General features: G+C 45.9%; 1 pseudogene; it reads left to right on the forward strand.

Moving 5' to 3' along the window:
• Positions 1-9,161: 9,161 nt before the first annotated feature.
• On the forward strand, positions 9,162-9,690 carry LOC104582209 (annotated as a pseudogene).
• The last annotated feature ends 8,069 nt before the right edge of the window (positions 9,691-17,759 follow it).

Consider the following 17,759-nt stretch of genomic DNA (forward strand, 5'->3'; position numbering starts at 1 on the left):
GTATAGTTTGTTAGTTTTTCCTCGGCAAGTGAATGAGCATGGAAAGCCTAAGGTTAAAGATAATTTTAATTTTTTTTGTTTCTTCTGTTTTCAATATTTTGTTGTTCTGATTTTCAAAGTACAAATACTTGCTTGAAGGTTGAAGGCGGAAAGGTTGAAGGCAGTAAACAGGAGGAGGAGGAAGGGGAAGAACCAGGCAGGAAACAACTGGAGGAGGAAGGGGAAGAATCAGGCGGCCAAGTTGAAGGCACCAAAAAACAGGTGGAGGAGGAATTGGAAGAACTATTATGACCTGGACCTCACTCTTCCTATGGTTATGATAGATTTACTATGTAGCCCTGATATGACACGAGCACTATGGAAATGGTGAGTGTCAGTACTAGCATTGAGAACTTCAGTCTACGAAACAAGTAATCTGATTCTTCTTTTTTAACTGAATTGCAGGGTGATTGCAGGGTGACGGAGGTATTGCAGGAGTATGATAAACTAGAGGCAATGGATCCTGCCCCGTGGGACCGCTGATGATAATTGTGAGATCAAGATAGGCAATCAGAGGGGGGGAGGGGGGTGGGGTGGGGTGGTGAATGATTGTGCGGAAGCAAATTAAAACTTTTTCCGAAAGTTCAAATTCTAAATCACCTTTCTGTCCGTGATAGTAAAACAGCCGTAACTTTGGATTGGATGAACTAAAAAATACGTATGAGTATGCAAAAGAAAGGTATTGAAATTATCTAACCAACGCAACAAGAATCAGCTCAATTTCGAGAATTAATCAAAAAAAATGATCAAAACAGTAACAGCTGACAGAAAGTTATGAGGATTAATCTAAAACCAATTTCGAGGAATAATAAGAAAGATGAATTAATCGCAATCTTCCCTTGATCTCGTGAGAAACCTGCAGCAACGTGTTATGATCTTGTGAGAAATCTGCACCAAAGTGTTAGGAAGATCTAGCACGAAGATTCAACGAAGATCCGAGAAGAACAGAGTTGACACCGCCAACAAATTTCTTTATTGCAACGAAGTCGATCGATTACAAAAGATGCAAACCATGCATCAAAGAACTCTTCAAGAATTGATCTAGATCTAAATTTTTGAGTTCCCTCATGTCTTTGCTAAAACCCTAGCCTAGACGCACTCTATTTATAAGGGAAAAATCGCGAGCCTAAACCGAGTCCGAATCCAACACGAACTTTTCTGTCCCGGTCGGTATTCTGCCCGTGGGGACCGCATACGACCTCGGATTGAGATGACGTCAAAAGCAAAGTTGTTCGTCTCGACGACGCTCACAACTTTCATGTGGATCACTTTTCCATAAGACATCATCTTGATGACGCTACTGTTTAATCTTTAAACAGCTCTCATCCAGCCACGGCTGGACCTACATGTCTTCACGTCGATGCCACTCCATGCCATCGACTCTTCTTGTGATGTCTTCAAAACTTGACCATCACGTGTCGAATATCTCCAATACCGTACATCTCTGGTATAAACAACGTACGACAAATCGGTGCCCTTCCGGATCATCGTAGACTTCACTTCCATTGTTCCTTCGCACGAACGTCCCGCATGACCTTGATCCCTCGACCTCAGCTTCTCCCAAGTTTCGTCCCTCGATCGCGTCATCGACCACGTTTCTCTAGCTCCAGCAACACCTGAAAGCGAACACACAAATAACCAGTACGAGCATAAGTCCACGACTTGACTCAGGGTAAGTTCCGCACAATTCACGCCATGTTTTTCACATAAGAAACTAATGGATCAACACACCACTAGCAAAGCACTAAGTCCAAACAAGATATACGTCAGCTCCAGCAACACCTGAAAGCGAACACACAAATAACCAGTACGAGCATAAGTCCACGACTTGACTCAAGGTAAGTTCCGCACAATTCACGCCATGTTTTTCACATAAGAAACTAATGGATCAACACACCACTAGCAAAGCACTAAGTCCAAACAAGATATACGTCATCACATAAATATCCATATTATCGAAAATATCCACATCAATGTTTCATCTAAAACACTTGCCAATGTTACACATCACCTATGATTTCACAATACTAAAAAGCATGTGTGGATGTTGGAGCCACTGACCATCATTAGTAGTTTCCAGCCTGCTTGCTGAAGGCGTGGTGATTTGAAGCTGGAATGAAGCCTAGTCAAAGTCTTGTTTTGTATCTTTTTTGGCACATTTCCCTTTTGGGCAAGCATGTCTCTAAAACTTTCTGGCTACTAGCCAACCTTTTCTGTTTTTGCTGCTTAGTGAAGTGAGTTTGAGAGGTGCAAATGTATCCAGGGGTGATTTTTTGAATGCAATGTCATGTAAGCTGGTGTCCCCAGCAGCTACCTTTTGATTTAAATATAAGTTGTTGTTCAGATCGTAAGACACAAATGAAGAGGACACAAATTCTTGATGAAAGGATAATCTAATTTGTAGGGTTTTGTCAGGGATATGCCGGTTGGGGCCGTGCTGTAAGGCAGAGGCAAAAGCAAGGCCAAGCCAGTACAAAGGAGCCTAGTTGGCAAGACGAAGGGCATCGAATATTCATAAGAGAATACGTGTTCTCCATCTTCAGTTACTGCTCTTCTTCCTGCGCTGGCTTCCATCTCTAGATCTAGAGCTCTCTTCCATTCTTTTGTTCCAGTTCTTCATTTCCTCCAACTTAAACCCAACTGAGAAATGAGTGTTCTTGCCATCAATTGTGAGGCGTGCTAACAGGTCTGTATTATTCTTTGTTCACCAGTTTCGTTCTCTCCTTTTCTTTCCCCCAGATTGATCTGGTTTGACACTTGGGAGTGGTTGGATAGTGCGCAGTGGGGCACGTGACTTTGTGTGGTTGTACGTGATTTTCTTCCTTGTTCTCATTGCAGTTTGTCAACCGATTTTTCATTTTCTGTGCTTGTAAAGTCTGGCGGATTCTATTCATTTTTAAAGCCTGAGGTGACTGAACAAGTGATTATCGATCACCCTACTGGTGACTCGTTTAATTTTCCTTTTTAGATCAACAGGAGGCCCAAGGCCTCCCGGCTCCTTATAATAAGAAACCAGGTTCGGTACAAACAACAGAAAAACAAAAGGAAAACTGGTCTGTAGCTTAACGTAGCCAGCCAAATACAGGTAAAAACACAGCCTCAGCTGGGGACAACAGATGCCAGGAAGACAAAAATCTGTCCTACTCTTCAGGGGGCGCCACGTCAAGTTCAGATGCTTGGTGTATCATCACGCCCAGCTTAGACTGGCGCTCAGCATGCACCATCAGTCCAGGGGTCGGTGTCGGAGGAGGAAGCTCCAGCACAGAGCTAGGGCTGATGTAGTAGGAGCTTCGTTCCCAGCACACCAGAGAACGGGGAGACAACACCTGCAGACAGATTAGTGGGGGAAGGAGGACCAGAAACACCCTTATTCAGATCCCAGGCAGTAGAGGTGGCGCGCCTAGGATTCAGGACACCATCTGACAGAAAGAGTCCACCCTGTCCAGCAAAGTATCTTTGAACAGAAGCGACCATTTCCTGAGAGACCGGAGAATCAGCCACCAAATATGCTTAAGAGACAACCATACTTGGTTATTAAAGATCATGCTATTACGAAAAGTCTATATGCTCCAAAGAACAGCAGCACAGACAGAGTTAATTACAGATAGATTTTTATTAGCTATCCATAAACGAGCAATTGAATCAAAATCAACACCCAATTGTCTGTCAAGGAGAGATGACACCTCATTTCAGATATTCTTAGCCAATACAATCAAAAAACAGGTGATGTACTGTTTCAGTTTCAGAGCAAAAAACACATGCAGGGTTTTTTGAGATGTGCCTTTTCAGCAAATTGTATTTAGTCATGATTTTGTTCTTACTGACCAACCAAAGGTAGATGTGAATCTTTGGAGGTGCAGTTAGAGACCAAATAGCAGGAACATAGATGGGCAAAATCCCCCTGAAATTGATGATTTTGTACAGGGAGCTAGTGGAATATACACCAGAGGTATTGTACTTCCGGATCACAGCATCAATATCATCAGTGAGGACAGTACTATGTACAATCTGTTCCAGAGCATACCATTGTTCCATGAGAGCAGCAGGAAAATACCTTCTAAAGGTAAGTTTAATAACATGGCCATCCCAAATAGAAGCCGCAGTTTGAAATTGTTGATGACAGATTTCATACAAAGGGAAGAACTGAACAGCTAGGGGGAGATACCAAACCAGGTATCTTCCCAGAATCTGACATTTCTACCATTGCCAACCACCCATCTATAGACAAACTTTATAGATTGGGCAGCCCACATCACCCCCTTCCAGAATTGAGAAACGTCATTGGTTTTACTGCTGAAAATGTGTGGGTTGTGAGTATTATATTTTCTACTCACAATGGTGTGTCAGATTTTGCCATTATCCTGGAGGAACCTTTTGACCCAAGAACCTAGAAGGGAGAGATTAACATCTCTGAGGCAAGGGACCCCAGACCACCAAACTCCTTGTGAGTACTAACTAAATGCCAGTTAGCCAAATGGAGCTTCCTGTGCCCCTCATTGTCACCCCAGAAGCAGTTGGCCATCTGAGTTTGATCATATCCAAGGCCCACTTTGGGAATTTAAAGAAGGACAATTGCCAGGCCAATTGGCCTCTGCATGTGTTTTCTTCATTGGATTGCTCCGCTTTCTCTTAGTTTTGTTTCCCTAAATAAATCCTGCCTGGATGTGTATCCTCAACCACCTGCTCCCAAATCTCAGAGTTTATCTCACCGGTGGTTCTTCAAGTCTCCACTTCAAGTCTTTTGGTGGCAGATGCAAACTACCTTTCTCTTTCAAGTCCGGCAAGATAAGGAGTGTGGAGGCGAGGTAGCGCTTGTTGGGGAGGAGAGTGTTGCTATCTCCTTCGCCTTCACCAGAGCCATGTACACCGTCCACTCCTTGTGGCAGTTGTTGGGGTCGGCCATGGTAAACTCTCGCCTCACCTTCATCAGCGGAGTCTCGTGCTCCATGATTGGATCTCGAGGAAGAGATTTCTGTGGTAATTTGTGGATTTTTGGGAAAACTTGGAAGGGTAGTGTATGGGTCTGGTACCAGGTGTGAGGATCCCAGTAGTTCAACTCAAGGATTCGTTAGAATTACAGATGAATTGGAAGAGAAACTCAAGCAAGGTGGGGAATTAGAGGAGGAAGATGAATAGTAGCTAGCTAGCCTAATAGCCTAAGCCATCGCCATGCCTTCGGCCGAAGCGGCCGCCCATCCATTCCAACCCAACTCTTCATTTTTTATTTTATTTTTGAGAAACAGGTTTTATTGATTCAATAAACAAATTACAAGTCATCGAAATTGAAACGAAAACCGACAACAAAAACCCTAATGAAACTAAAAGTTACATCATGATTTTTTGAAGTAAACAACTCTTGACCTGTCATACGTATCTTGAAAACTCTTCATGTTTCCGGTTATGAAATTGCAGAAAACCAAAACTGCATAAGATGAACTAACCTTATAGGTTTAGAATAGCCGCATGAGTCGCTCACCGCAACCGATAAGAACCTAATATCGTTGAACGCACTCTGGTCGGGGACGCACCCCTTGCAAAGCAGGTTGTCGATCTGCCATTCGTAACCGAACCGACTAGAAAGAAGACCAAAATAAGGAAAAAAACAAACCGTGAGATCCGTTAGCTCCATGCATGGAGTAGATCGTGTTGACTACGCCAGGAAGAAGATGGAGCCGGAAGACTATTATTCCATACGCCGTCGCCTCCTCCACCAAGACGCCGTCGCGAGGACACAAAACCTCACAAAAATGATAGACAAACTGCAGCCAGACGTTGATGTATGTTTCCCGTCATCACCCGATGCCTAGCCGGCGGTCGGGAAACCGAAGAAAAACGCTGATCCCTGCTGTCGGCTGGGGGCAGGATCTCTTGTTAGACGATCGATCTGTTACGTCGGTAGCCAACTCTTCATTGTGGCTGACATCGTGTATTTGTAGCGCATCTCGTGCTTAAATGGGCCGTAGCCCATAAGCGATACGGCCCACTGTGAAGCCCAGCCAGAAGAATGAAGGTAGCTGACAGGTAAATGGGCCGAGGCCCATATACTCTGACATGTACTGCTCCACTCCAAGTACGAGGAGGAGCACCGCAATCTGGTGTCCAAGACCGTTGTGCTCTGGACTGTTGCCGTTGCCTTCGCCGTGTTCGAGGTACGCTACTCGCGCGCGTGTCACATATATTTTCGAAGAAGCATACGTATATATGCATGTACCGCCTTCTTGGCCCGGCCAATGCACTAAATTGGATCAAGCTAGTGTCGATCAAATGATTACAAGTACTACTATAATACTTAAAGGTTGATTCAATTCACTAGTGTTATTTTCTTTGGTATATCAAGTTTCCAAGTACATACTGACTATCACATCTGCTTCTTGTTCATTTAATTACCATGAAGATTGCGCGGCTAGCCTAGCTTCTAAATATTTTGCAAATGTTTATATAACACTATGCATGATAATCAAACCAATATAAGATTTTCCTATTCACATACATTAATTCTGCAGAAATGAAGTTGTCATTGCAGCCTAATTAACTGTGGTAAATATGTTTCTGTTGTTTTTGCCTAACTGTCACTCAATGCATCGGTCACAGACTTACAGAACAACAAAGCACATGTATTATCTTCACACTACTAAAAAAAGGGTAATCACTAACGGTCAAAAAACGCTATGAGTAACGGGACTTGCTGCCAGTAATGTGGGGTACATCAGTGACGGGAAGGCAGCACGTTAGTGATGCTATATGCCATCAGTAACGGTCACAGTATCAAGCCCGACACTGATGTCGTTTTTGACATTTAAAAAAAAGCGGGCCATGGCCCGCACACGATGAATCAACAAATCACAAATCAACAATTTAATCCAACAAATTGGTGAATTAATTCATGAATCGTATACAACATACAACAAATCGCAAAAAAGATCACAAAACGCGGTTCCGGTTGGCCGTAGACGCACCCGTATAGCGGGCGGATGTGCGAGGATCCACTGCGACCGCATGGAATTCGATGACAACGCCGGCCTTGTCTCCACGGCGGCGATGATCTGCTGCCCTGCACGAGAGAGAGAGAGAGAGAGAGAGAGAGAGAGAGAGAGATAACCTTACCGGCAGCGGAGGGGCCAGGGCGGCCGGATTCGGAGGCGTCATGGCCTGGGCGGCCGGACCCGGAGGCATCGGGGCCGGGGCGGATGGATCCGGAGGCGGCAGGGTCGGGGAGGGCGTCCATGGCGGGGGCGGACGGATCCGGTGCCGTGGGGGCCGAGGCGGCCGGATTCGGAGGAGGTGGAGCCAGGGAGGTAGGCTTCCATGGCGGCGGCGGCGGGGTCGATTGAGGCCGACGCGGACGAGCTCGTGAGGGACTCGGGCGTAGGGGGAGATCGAGTTGGAGGGAGGGCTCGGGCGCAGGGGGAGATGGAGTTGGAGGAGGGGCGCAGGGGGAGAGAAGAAGGGAGTAGGAGGAGGGGCCTTCATGGGAGAGAAGAAGAAGGGCGCAGAGAAGTTCGTAGGAGAGAATAGGAGAGGCGGAGGGCTGAGGGAGAATAGAGAGAAGCGGTGGGGAGGGGGTTTTTATACCAATACCTGGAACCTTAGCTCCTCAAAGGTCTTTATGGCCCATCAGTGGCGGGGACAAATGTTGTGCCCGCCACTGATGTTTGTTTTTATCAATTTTGTAAATTTTTATATTGGACCATTACTGACGGGCCTTGCTCGCCCGTGACTGATGATGGATCATCAGTGACGGGCGTTCCGTCACTGATAAAGGGTCATCAGTGATGGACACGCAAGTGACTGTTACTGATGAGAGTCATCATGTTGGTGGCGTAACATGTGAAAATCACCTATACGGTGCAAACTCCATCGAAAAAAAGTTCAAAGAATTCTCAAAAAAACTACTCCCTGGATCCGATCCAAAATAAGTGTGCCGTGGTTTTGAACTAAGCCTAATACAACTTTGCACTAAACCGGCGACATTTATTATGGATCGGAGGGAGTATATATGTTAGAGAAGTGATGTGTGCATAAATTTTGAAGTCCAAACTCAATTGGGACTGGTAGCAGGGAAAACAATAAATTCAGTATGAATAATAGTTCTTCACTATTTTGGCTATACTCATTTGTATATTTCTGTTTTTTTTAGTTTTTTCAAATGTATTTGATTTTTTACTTGAAATTTTGCACGTTTGTAGAGCATCACAACTCGAACATATATACTGTATTTTTGTAGATATATTCTACAAAAGAAATTGAAATTATATCTTTCTAAAGCTATGATGATGGTGAGACTGGGACTTGCACGTCTAAAATAAATACCTGAGTATAATTTTTTTTTCATATACACACGAGTATTTTAGGCCCTTCTCTAAGATTTTGGATTGTATTCCAGCTGATTCATTGGTTCTGATTAAATCTTGAACATCCTTTATGAGTTACTGTTAGATTAAATCCCAACCATATGTTGGGGTTGCCTTTCACAACTCACACAAGAACAAAGAAGACACAAGAATTTTGGCGAGTGGCTGCCTCTCACGGCCCCTCCTTTTCTTCTCTCTATTCTCCTTCTCTCTTTTTAAATATAGCTGATTACAATGTCTTAAATAGAGCCAATCTCAGGCCACTAATCCCTAAACTCACGCTACCGAGATCTGCACCTCCTGAAATCACTCCAGGCTTCGCACGACTCGGCCAGCTCCTAACAACCTAACTAATCACGACTTCATCTAATGCATGTAGCATGCAACAACTAGATAAACACCCAGCCACACCTCGGCCTGTTGCAGTACCTTGACGCCCACGTCTCCGGGAATTTCTTCATCAGCTTCGCTCGTCCGGCCGCATCGTCGCACGGCACGTCGGCATCTCTTCTTTGTGTTGCATCGCACAACATCTCTCGACATCTCACCTTCAGGCTCATCTAGCTGAAACTTTGCCGGACTCGTACTCATCACCCGCAGGCCGCTAGCCGGACGCCTAACTACATGCATAAACGAAAATTAAACATGCGGATACACCAATCAAGATTATTGCTAACACCATATACACATTATAGCTTTGTAAAATGTCAACCGTATGATAATAGATACTTGTTTGCATCTATCATGTAGGCCAAGAGAGAAGATCCAGCCATGACCACCGTCAGGGACGCAAGGCCGTCCTTGGTTGTGGGTTGGCAGTTCATGGTGGCCATGGTGGTACTCGACACGTGGCGGTACTTCGGGCACCGGCTCATGCACAAGAACAAGTTTCTTTACCGTCACGTCCATTCCTGGCACCATCGCCTGGTAGCCCCATATGCATTCACCGCGCAATTCATCACCCGTGGACTTCTGCTCGACACGCTGGGTGGCGCGCTAGCTCTCGCTGTTTCAGGGATGTCTCCATGAACATCTTCCTATTTCTTTGCCTTTGCAACTATCAAGGGAGTCGATGACCACTCAGGCATGCTCCTCCCTGGTAACCCTTTGCATTTATTTTTTGGAACAACACGGCTTATCACGACGTCCACCACCAACCCCGTGGGAGAAGTGCAATTTCGCGCAACCCTTTTTCTTCTGGTGGGATTTCGTGTTTGGTACATATGTGCCGTATTCAATCTTCCGAGCTGCGCATGGCGGCTACGAAGCGCTGCCAGACACTGCCAGAAAGAGGAGCTGATTGACAAGGGGTAGCAAGATAAAGGGAGTGTCCAAAGAAGAAAGACAAGCTAATAAACACAAGTCTATATTTACTTTCCAATGTCAGTATGGTCGTCGTAAGTCAGAATTTTATGTTATACTACGTAGTTTGCTTGCTGTGGTACTCACTTAAAATTTAAAATATTATATATATTTTCGAAACGGAGAGAAATCTAGCCCCTACAGGGTTAACTATGCAAATTGGATCTGTGCCTTAAGGAATGTCCTCACGGAAATCAAGAAGGATTATGTTCTTGGTAATCCTCTCCTAGAAGCACCAGGTAATGACACTTCTAGTGACGAAAGAAATGTCCCTCACCCACTTGAAGTGGTATTAGTGCTAACTGTCAGCGTTTTTTCTTCGAAATTGCCACACGTGGTTTTTTTTTGCGGAAGGAAACAAATTGACGCGGTGGCTAAAAAAAGAATGATGCCATCTTGGCAGGCTGAAATGTCAATATTGAGAAACAAACCATGACAGTTAAGGGATGATAAGTATATGTAAAAAATTTAGAGCTCATTTGGGTCCTTTTTAAGAAATCCACTGAAGAAAAATATAAATTTGTCTTTTATATTCCATGGCCAATTGCTACTGGCACAAGCGCTGTTATACAGTAGACTAGCTCGCTAGCTGCAACCTGCAATCAACATCAAACACCTCTTTTTTTTGCAAGGAAACAACTTCGCTCTACTGGAGATTTTTGCTGTTTATCATTTCATTTTTCGAGAAACGACGGCAGCATCGTATTTTTATTTCATAGAAAAAAGAGGGATAGTTAAATTTTCAAAGGCCACCTCTCCGAGTAGGTAAGTCTCACCCCTCTAAAGATCACGTAAATGCCCAATTTTCTCCTGTGAAGAAGTATATTTTTTGTCTTTCAATTTGTCAAAAAATACGCAAACATACCTCAACTTTTTTCTTAGACTTTTTGTCTTTCAATTGTCGAAACCGGACGTCCCTCTCTCCGGCCGAAGTGGTTACGACGCCATCGTGGCATGGTTTGGCTCTTCCACTTGCTACATCAGCACACCACCTTGGTTTTAAGTTGACCTAGCAGATGGACCCGTGAACGGGACGTAGCACAGTTAGTGTAGATCGAGCCTCCGCTTACCGTTACTTGAGCCGCATCTTGGTGCCTTGTCGATGATGTGCAGGATGTAGCAGTCGTGGGTGAGGTCCCGGTGCTGCCTCGGGAACATGAGCCTAGGCTGTCCGGGAGGGAGACGACGGCGCGGCTTGTAGAAGTGCACGGTGGGGGGCCATGGAAAGGCAGCTGGAGCCCATGTAGAGCTGTGCAGCATGCCTGCGGCACTGGTGCAGTGCATGGCCGGCCTCGTCGATGAGGATCCATGGTGGCCACATTGCCTGAACGCAGCAGCGACGCGCACCAAGAGGTAACGTAAGCCTTACTGCCCTTAGGTGTGTGGATGGGGGTGGAATCACGAGAGTGGATTGAGTGTTCGAGTTGCTGAGTCACAGTTGAGCTCAACCGTTGGCAGTTGGAGGCCAAAAGTAAATGAAAAGAGTCGAGGAGAGGCATTTTGCGTACTTTTCACAAAATTGAGGGACGAAATATATAATTTTCGCTTTCATCTTTCATAATTTCAAACGATAAAAGAGACTTGAGGCAAACTTGGACTTTGTCTTTCCACGTATTCACTGCCGCCTTCTGTGAAAATGCTAGCAAGCAATACCACGAATGTGTGATAGTATTACCATTTTTTTATATCAGTATGGTAGTACTCTATCCGTCCGGAAAAAAGTGAGTTGGATTTGTAAGAGTATTACTTTGTGCGTATGTACAGTCAAAAAAAATGTTGCGCGTATGTTCTCCACGGAAAAAATGCTAAGCCACGTTGCTGACTCGCAACTCGGAATATCTTTCGGAAGACTTGAGATTCCCGTTTTTTAATACATGTTTTATAATGGTTGGTGATTTTAGGAACTCCAACGAAGTTGATCTAATGGTGGAAAAATAATAAGTACTTAAAAGTATTTAAACAAAAGTACCGAAAAGTACCAAAATTATCGATTTATTTTTTAACTAAAAAAATCGATCGGTTATTAACAGCACTGGTTAGTGCATTTTTACGGTACCTTGGAACTCCTTGATGGATGGTTGAAGTACCAAACAAACCTGACTGTCGATAGCAAAGGGCAATATAAACAATTTGGCTCAGGTTTTTTTTTTTACTTTAGTCTTTTCAATCGAGCGAACAGCCGAACGGGTGCCCCATCGATCGCTACACGCGATCCATCTATCATCAAACCTTGCATCGCTCGCCTTCATTGGATGACGTGCTAACATTGGCCGCCGGCCGCCGGAAAGATACTAATGGGATTAGCAGCACACAGAGGGGCACATCATGGTACTCATTCACCGAACACCTCCGCGCGAGGGCTGCACCTGCTCATTTGATAATTAATCAGGTCGCTTGATCATAGATCCAGGCCCTAGCGGCTGCACTGAATTAGGGTTCATCAATACAGGCACGCCTAGCATCGCACAAATTAAAAGCACAGATCAACGGACAGAATTTAAAAGGTATCGAGAAGTACAATCGCTGTAAAACCGCTCTTTTTTTAGAGGTCCTGAAATTGGAGCTTACAACTGCTGAATAATAGTATCCGCACATGGATGGAAATGGAAAACACGCGTGTCCATGGACTTAATTTTAAAGTTTTATTTTCTTATGTCCTTCTAATGGGTGTAATCCGTCGGTCCTTTTGGACCCACTTGACTTTAATATAAGCAGGGCACCTTTTAAAAAAAAGAGATGGAAATGGAAACCGAACCTACGAACGCCCATTCTGGTCCGTGGACTTCATCGACGTGGGCACGGAATCGAACCGGATCCTTGCCATCGACTCTCAAAAATCTTCTCCTTCAACGATACTCTGAAAAAGCAGTCACCGGCACAAGCAGGTGGCGCCGTGAAATAATACAGGAGTAGAAGGCAAAGTAGCTGACCATGTACACTCTTTCCGTAAAAGATGCTGAGCTGTGAGCATGTGCACGAAGACAAGACAGATTCCAGCACCCATGCCTTCACAGAACATACTGGGACATACCGTTAAAAAAAGAGATGCGACATGAAAAGCAAGCTGTATCTTGTGATTTTGCTTTAAATTTCACACATTCACTTCACAAAGTAACTATCAGATATCCTGAAAATAGACAGGTAACTGTCAGATCATACCAAATTGCTGCAGCCTCATCAACCAGCCAAACCTCGGAACATTCAGTGACTTTTCGGTTTTATGTACAAAGTGTGAAGAATCCAACTGGAGGGCAATATATAACAGGAAAACCGACTGTACAACCGGTGCCTAAACCAGCAACAAATACATGTGAGCAACAGTAATTGCCCGCCACAGGAGTCAACAAAGTGAAATTCACACCGCCATTAAGGAGAAGCAGTTGAGTTACTGGTTTGCAAATGTGAGGATAGACCTGCCAGGGTAACAAGCTAACAAGAATTGTTCATGTGCATCCACGCGAGAACGGACAGTGACATTCCACGAAGGCCTAATCGCTGAAACACTCAACCTTTCGAGTGGAAAGCACGGAACGCTGGAAAACGGGCTGGACTGGACCGAACGCACCACTTGGACATGTTCAACAACAGGTCTATTAGGTGGCTTACTAGCGATTAAGTAAGAGAGGGTTAGGAAGTGGGTCCCAGTGGGTCTTAACCAGGCCCGCGCTGTTTAGACGAACCGTTTGACCGGTTGACCCGTGCCCGCCGGCGCCGCTTAATCAGATGCTGGCACGCACGGCGCCTCCGTCCCCACCCCTCCGCGGAGACGCGGTCAGCCTCGAAGCTTCGGCCCTGCCTCGCCGTTTCGCCGCGACGCCGCACCGCCGCGCGGGCGCATCCGCCGCCGCAACGATAGGTGGGCGCATCCGCCGCACGGCTTGCTGTCGCATCATCAGTAGCCGTAACGCGAGGTGGGCCTTGGCTCCGCGCCGGCACGAAGCACACCAAGGCGGCCATTCCACCCGGCCACGCGACGAATCAGTAGTCGAATCGGCAACCGCTGCATCCAATTTCACATATGAAGAACGCGAGCGAGAATCGGTACTCGAATCGGCAACCGCTGCATCCAATTTCACCGATTAGGAATCCACTGAGCTGGAATTGCACTGGCTCTCCCAATTCTCTGCAAATACGCACTTAGATGGAGTTAACTAAAATAGATTCCTAAAGTAGCACAGTTGGACTTGTAGCCCAGTGGATAGTGAGTGACCCATTCTGAGCCTGCGTCCTGAGTTTGAATCCTCTTGGCTCAATTAAATCGGCATTTCACAGCTACTAGCCTAGTAGGCTGCAGGCCCCTTTTTATTTTCTTTTTCTAGTCAATCCGGGCTGCATGCAGTGTGTACACAAACTAAACAGACCCTTCTTCAACCTCTGAACTGACATGAATGGGGATTATTTCCTCCGTTAAGCAGCAACTCCATTGGCAGCACCTAGGGGCTAGGTTTTTATCCTTGCTTGGCAAGATACAGCCCTACTATTTAATGCCGTCGGCCAGCTTCTTCTTTCCACCCCATCCGCCGCCGCCACCTACTCAAGTCCTCCCCAAACCCTAGCTTGACCCGAGCCATGGCGCACGGCTCCTCCAAGGCATGCCATTGCGGCGGCGCCTCCCCGCGTGAAGGTGCCGGCGGCTCGGCGAAGAAGAGCGGGGACACATCCCTCCGTCCGGCCGGCTCCCCAACCTCACCGTCGCGCGGACAGAAGGGTCCCAAGCGCGGGCGCGGCCCGAGGGCGCCTCGTGAAGTTGCCGGTCCTGGGCGCGGAGGGAAGAAATGGGTGCCCAAGGGCGCCACCGTGCCTCCGCCCGAAGCATCGGAGGCGACGCCGGAGCCGACGCCGAAGCCGGCGGCCGTCGCCGATACGGGAGATCTCGTCCCCGTGGTCGATTCAGGTAAGATTCCGACCGATTTGGCCGTCATGGCCAACGTCCTTGGCACGGAGTACAGTGTGCTTGCAGCGGCTCCTCCGGCGGTCGTGGGACTTGCCTCAGTGGCCGCCGCCGCCGGCGTTGGCTACTTGAACGGGGCACATAAGTTTTCCGGCCGTGTCGAGGGTCGTTTTGGGAACGAGAAACTGTTGAATAATTAGGTAGTTTCAATGAATATTTAATTCAGAAAAACAAACAACATGGAAAACATGTAACATATTATATCATGAAAACTAGACAAATTAAATAGCAACGCACAACAATAAACTCATCTAATTTCACGGCATGAATAATAAAACTACTAATCAAAATTAACAAGAAAGAACAGATTACGTATGGTGCTATACTCTTTTCTTGTGTTTGTTTGTTGAGATCGGTGACGAGTCTGGAGGCGTCGATGTTCACGCTGGCAGCAGCAGCAGCCTTGACTACCTACTGGGCAGCGGCCAGCGCCTACGCTTGCGCCTGTCCAGCAGCAGTTGCTTGGGCTTGGAGTTGGGCAGCCTGCTGCTGCTGAGCTAGAGCGGCAGCCTGAGCCACGGGGTTTTCGAGGTCGTCGGCCATTGGTGATGAAGATGCCGACGAAACAGGGACATGAAGAAGCGAGCAGTCGCGTGAGAACGCTCTCCAAAAACCTTATCGACCGTCTCCCGGGCAGGATCTCGAAGGTCGGGGTTCCGGAGGCCTGCTCTCCCGGCGATCTGGGCACGCAGTCGACGGGATGGAGTAGCAGTTGGCGGCGAACAACGAGATTGGATCGTGGGCGTGACGGCAAAGGTTGTGTCGTGGTACGTCCGGAGGCCGCGGTCGTCTTATTATATAGGCATGCATGCGGACTTCGGTTCGGTTTATAAAACCAAAACCGACTCCGCAATTATCGGGATTTGTTACGCGTCCACAACGATTCCGACTGCCAAAAAGATAAGCACGACCCCGTCCCGCACCGACCCGGCATGGGTCAAACTCGAAATCGATTCACGAAACGCGGCGCGCACGTGGCGTGGCGAGGCGAGCGGAGGAGGAGGAGAAGGAGGAGCGCGCATGGGGATTTTCTTTGCTCACTTGCTCAAGAGGTGAGAACCAAAATACCTTATATATTGGTCCAACTCCCCCTAAACTAGCTAAGTGAGACTATTCCCACTTCCTCTCTCACTCCATGAATGGGATTTTGAGATTTTCTAAGAATTAATTTCAGATTGGGCCTTGGGCCTAACCCAAAATTCCAACAATCCCCCACAATATCTCATAAGCACATAAAATTGCCATTGATCCAAAACTCTATTTTTGATATACCAGCGTTTCAGTGGGGACCGGTTAAGGTTGAACATCCACCTAAACAAATAGCTTCACTCACGCACAACTGAACAATGGACAAACCTTGAATTGTCAGTTTTCTGTGTTAGAGCTTCACTAAATTGTTGTCTGGTACTGGGCTGCCGAATGCTACCTCGCGGTGTTGAGCATATAAGTCATTTTTCAGGCCTTTTCATGAGCTTACTAGAGACCACCCAAATTTCATATACTGCGACCAACAGTCAGGCTCATATAGGTGTATTATTTAGAGACTACTCTGTAGGACAGTATCTCCCTTGCAAATTAATGCAACGCGTTAGAACACATTAAGTTAAACAACCTACCATATAGTACACGAGAGTAATGCATCGTCAACGGAGTGGGATAAAGAATGTACATTCTTCTCAGTTATCCAATGGCTTGTTTTCCAGATCCTAATTCACGGGATCTCCGATCACATAGGTTGGTTTACCGTCATGGTAACTCACGTGGGTCGCAATCCCATCTCCCTTGATGTAGATTCTATCACATTCCTTGATAGACCATTTGTAAATGGATCTGCCAGATTTTTAGCCGTTGGGATATATCCCAATGCTATTATTCCGGAATTTTTCATTGCTCCGACAGATTTCAGACGTCTCCTGATGTGTCTTGATGACTTCATATTTTCTTTAGAACTGTTCACTTTGACTATCACAGTTTGATTGTCACAGTTCATAAAAATCGCCGGTATTGGTTTTTTCAACAATCGGTAAGTCCATCAAGAGCTCACAAAGCCAATCGGCTTCAACCGTGGATGTATCTAATGCTGAAAGTTTTGCTTCCATTGTTGATCTGGTTAAGATCGTTTGCTTGCAAGACTTCCATAAAACAGCGCCCCCTCCGAGTGTGAACACATATCCACTCGTGGCCTTTAGCTCGTCAACATCAAATATCCAGTTTGAATCACTATAACCCTCAAGTACCTTGGGGTACCCAGTATAGTGTATACCATAGCTCATTGTGCCCTTTAGATAGCGCATGACCCTCTCGAGTGCACTCCAATGATCATCTCCCGGATTCTTATTGAACCGACTCAGTTTGCTCACAGCCCAAACCTGGATAAACCAGCAGTGTCTAACATGGCGTTGACCAAGTCAGTCAGCGTGCGGTTTTTCCTCTCAGCAACCCCGTTTGACTGGAGCGAATAGGAAGGCGTCCTCTCATGGACTATGCAATGTTCCTCACAAAATGAATTAAATTCACTGGAGAAATATTATCCACTGCGGTCAGACCGCAAACGTTAAGTTTTCTTCTCAAGTTGATTCTCGACTTCAGCTTTATAGATCTTAAAATAATGCGATGCTTCATCTTTTGATTTTAATAAATACACATAACAAAATCTAGTCGCATCATCAACGAAAGTCATAAAGTAACGTTTTCCACTTTTGGTTAATACACCGTTCATCTCACAAAGATCAGAATGTATGAGCTCTAACGGTGCCAGGTTCCTCTCCTCAACAGCCTTGTGAGGCTTGCGAGGCTGCTTCGCTTGCACACAAGCTTGGCACTTCGAACCTTTAGCCACAGTGATTTTAGGGATTAAACTTAGATTTGCTAATTGCGTCATGCAACCAAAATTAATGTGACAAAGTCGTGAATGCCAAACATTAGACTCATTATTAATAGAATTGACGCTGTTCACGACCTTATTACAAAAATCCGAAAGGGACAAGCGGAACAAGCCTCCACACTCATGACCTTTACCAATAAATTGTCCATACTTAGACACAATAACTTTATTG

Source organism: Brachypodium distachyon, chromosome 1 (genome assembly GCF_000005505.3).
Source record: "Brachypodium distachyon strain Bd21 chromosome 1, Brachypodium_distachyon_v3.0, whole genome shotgun sequence".
NCBI classification, from domain to species: Eukaryota; Viridiplantae; Streptophyta; class Magnoliopsida; order Poales; family Poaceae; genus Brachypodium; species Brachypodium distachyon.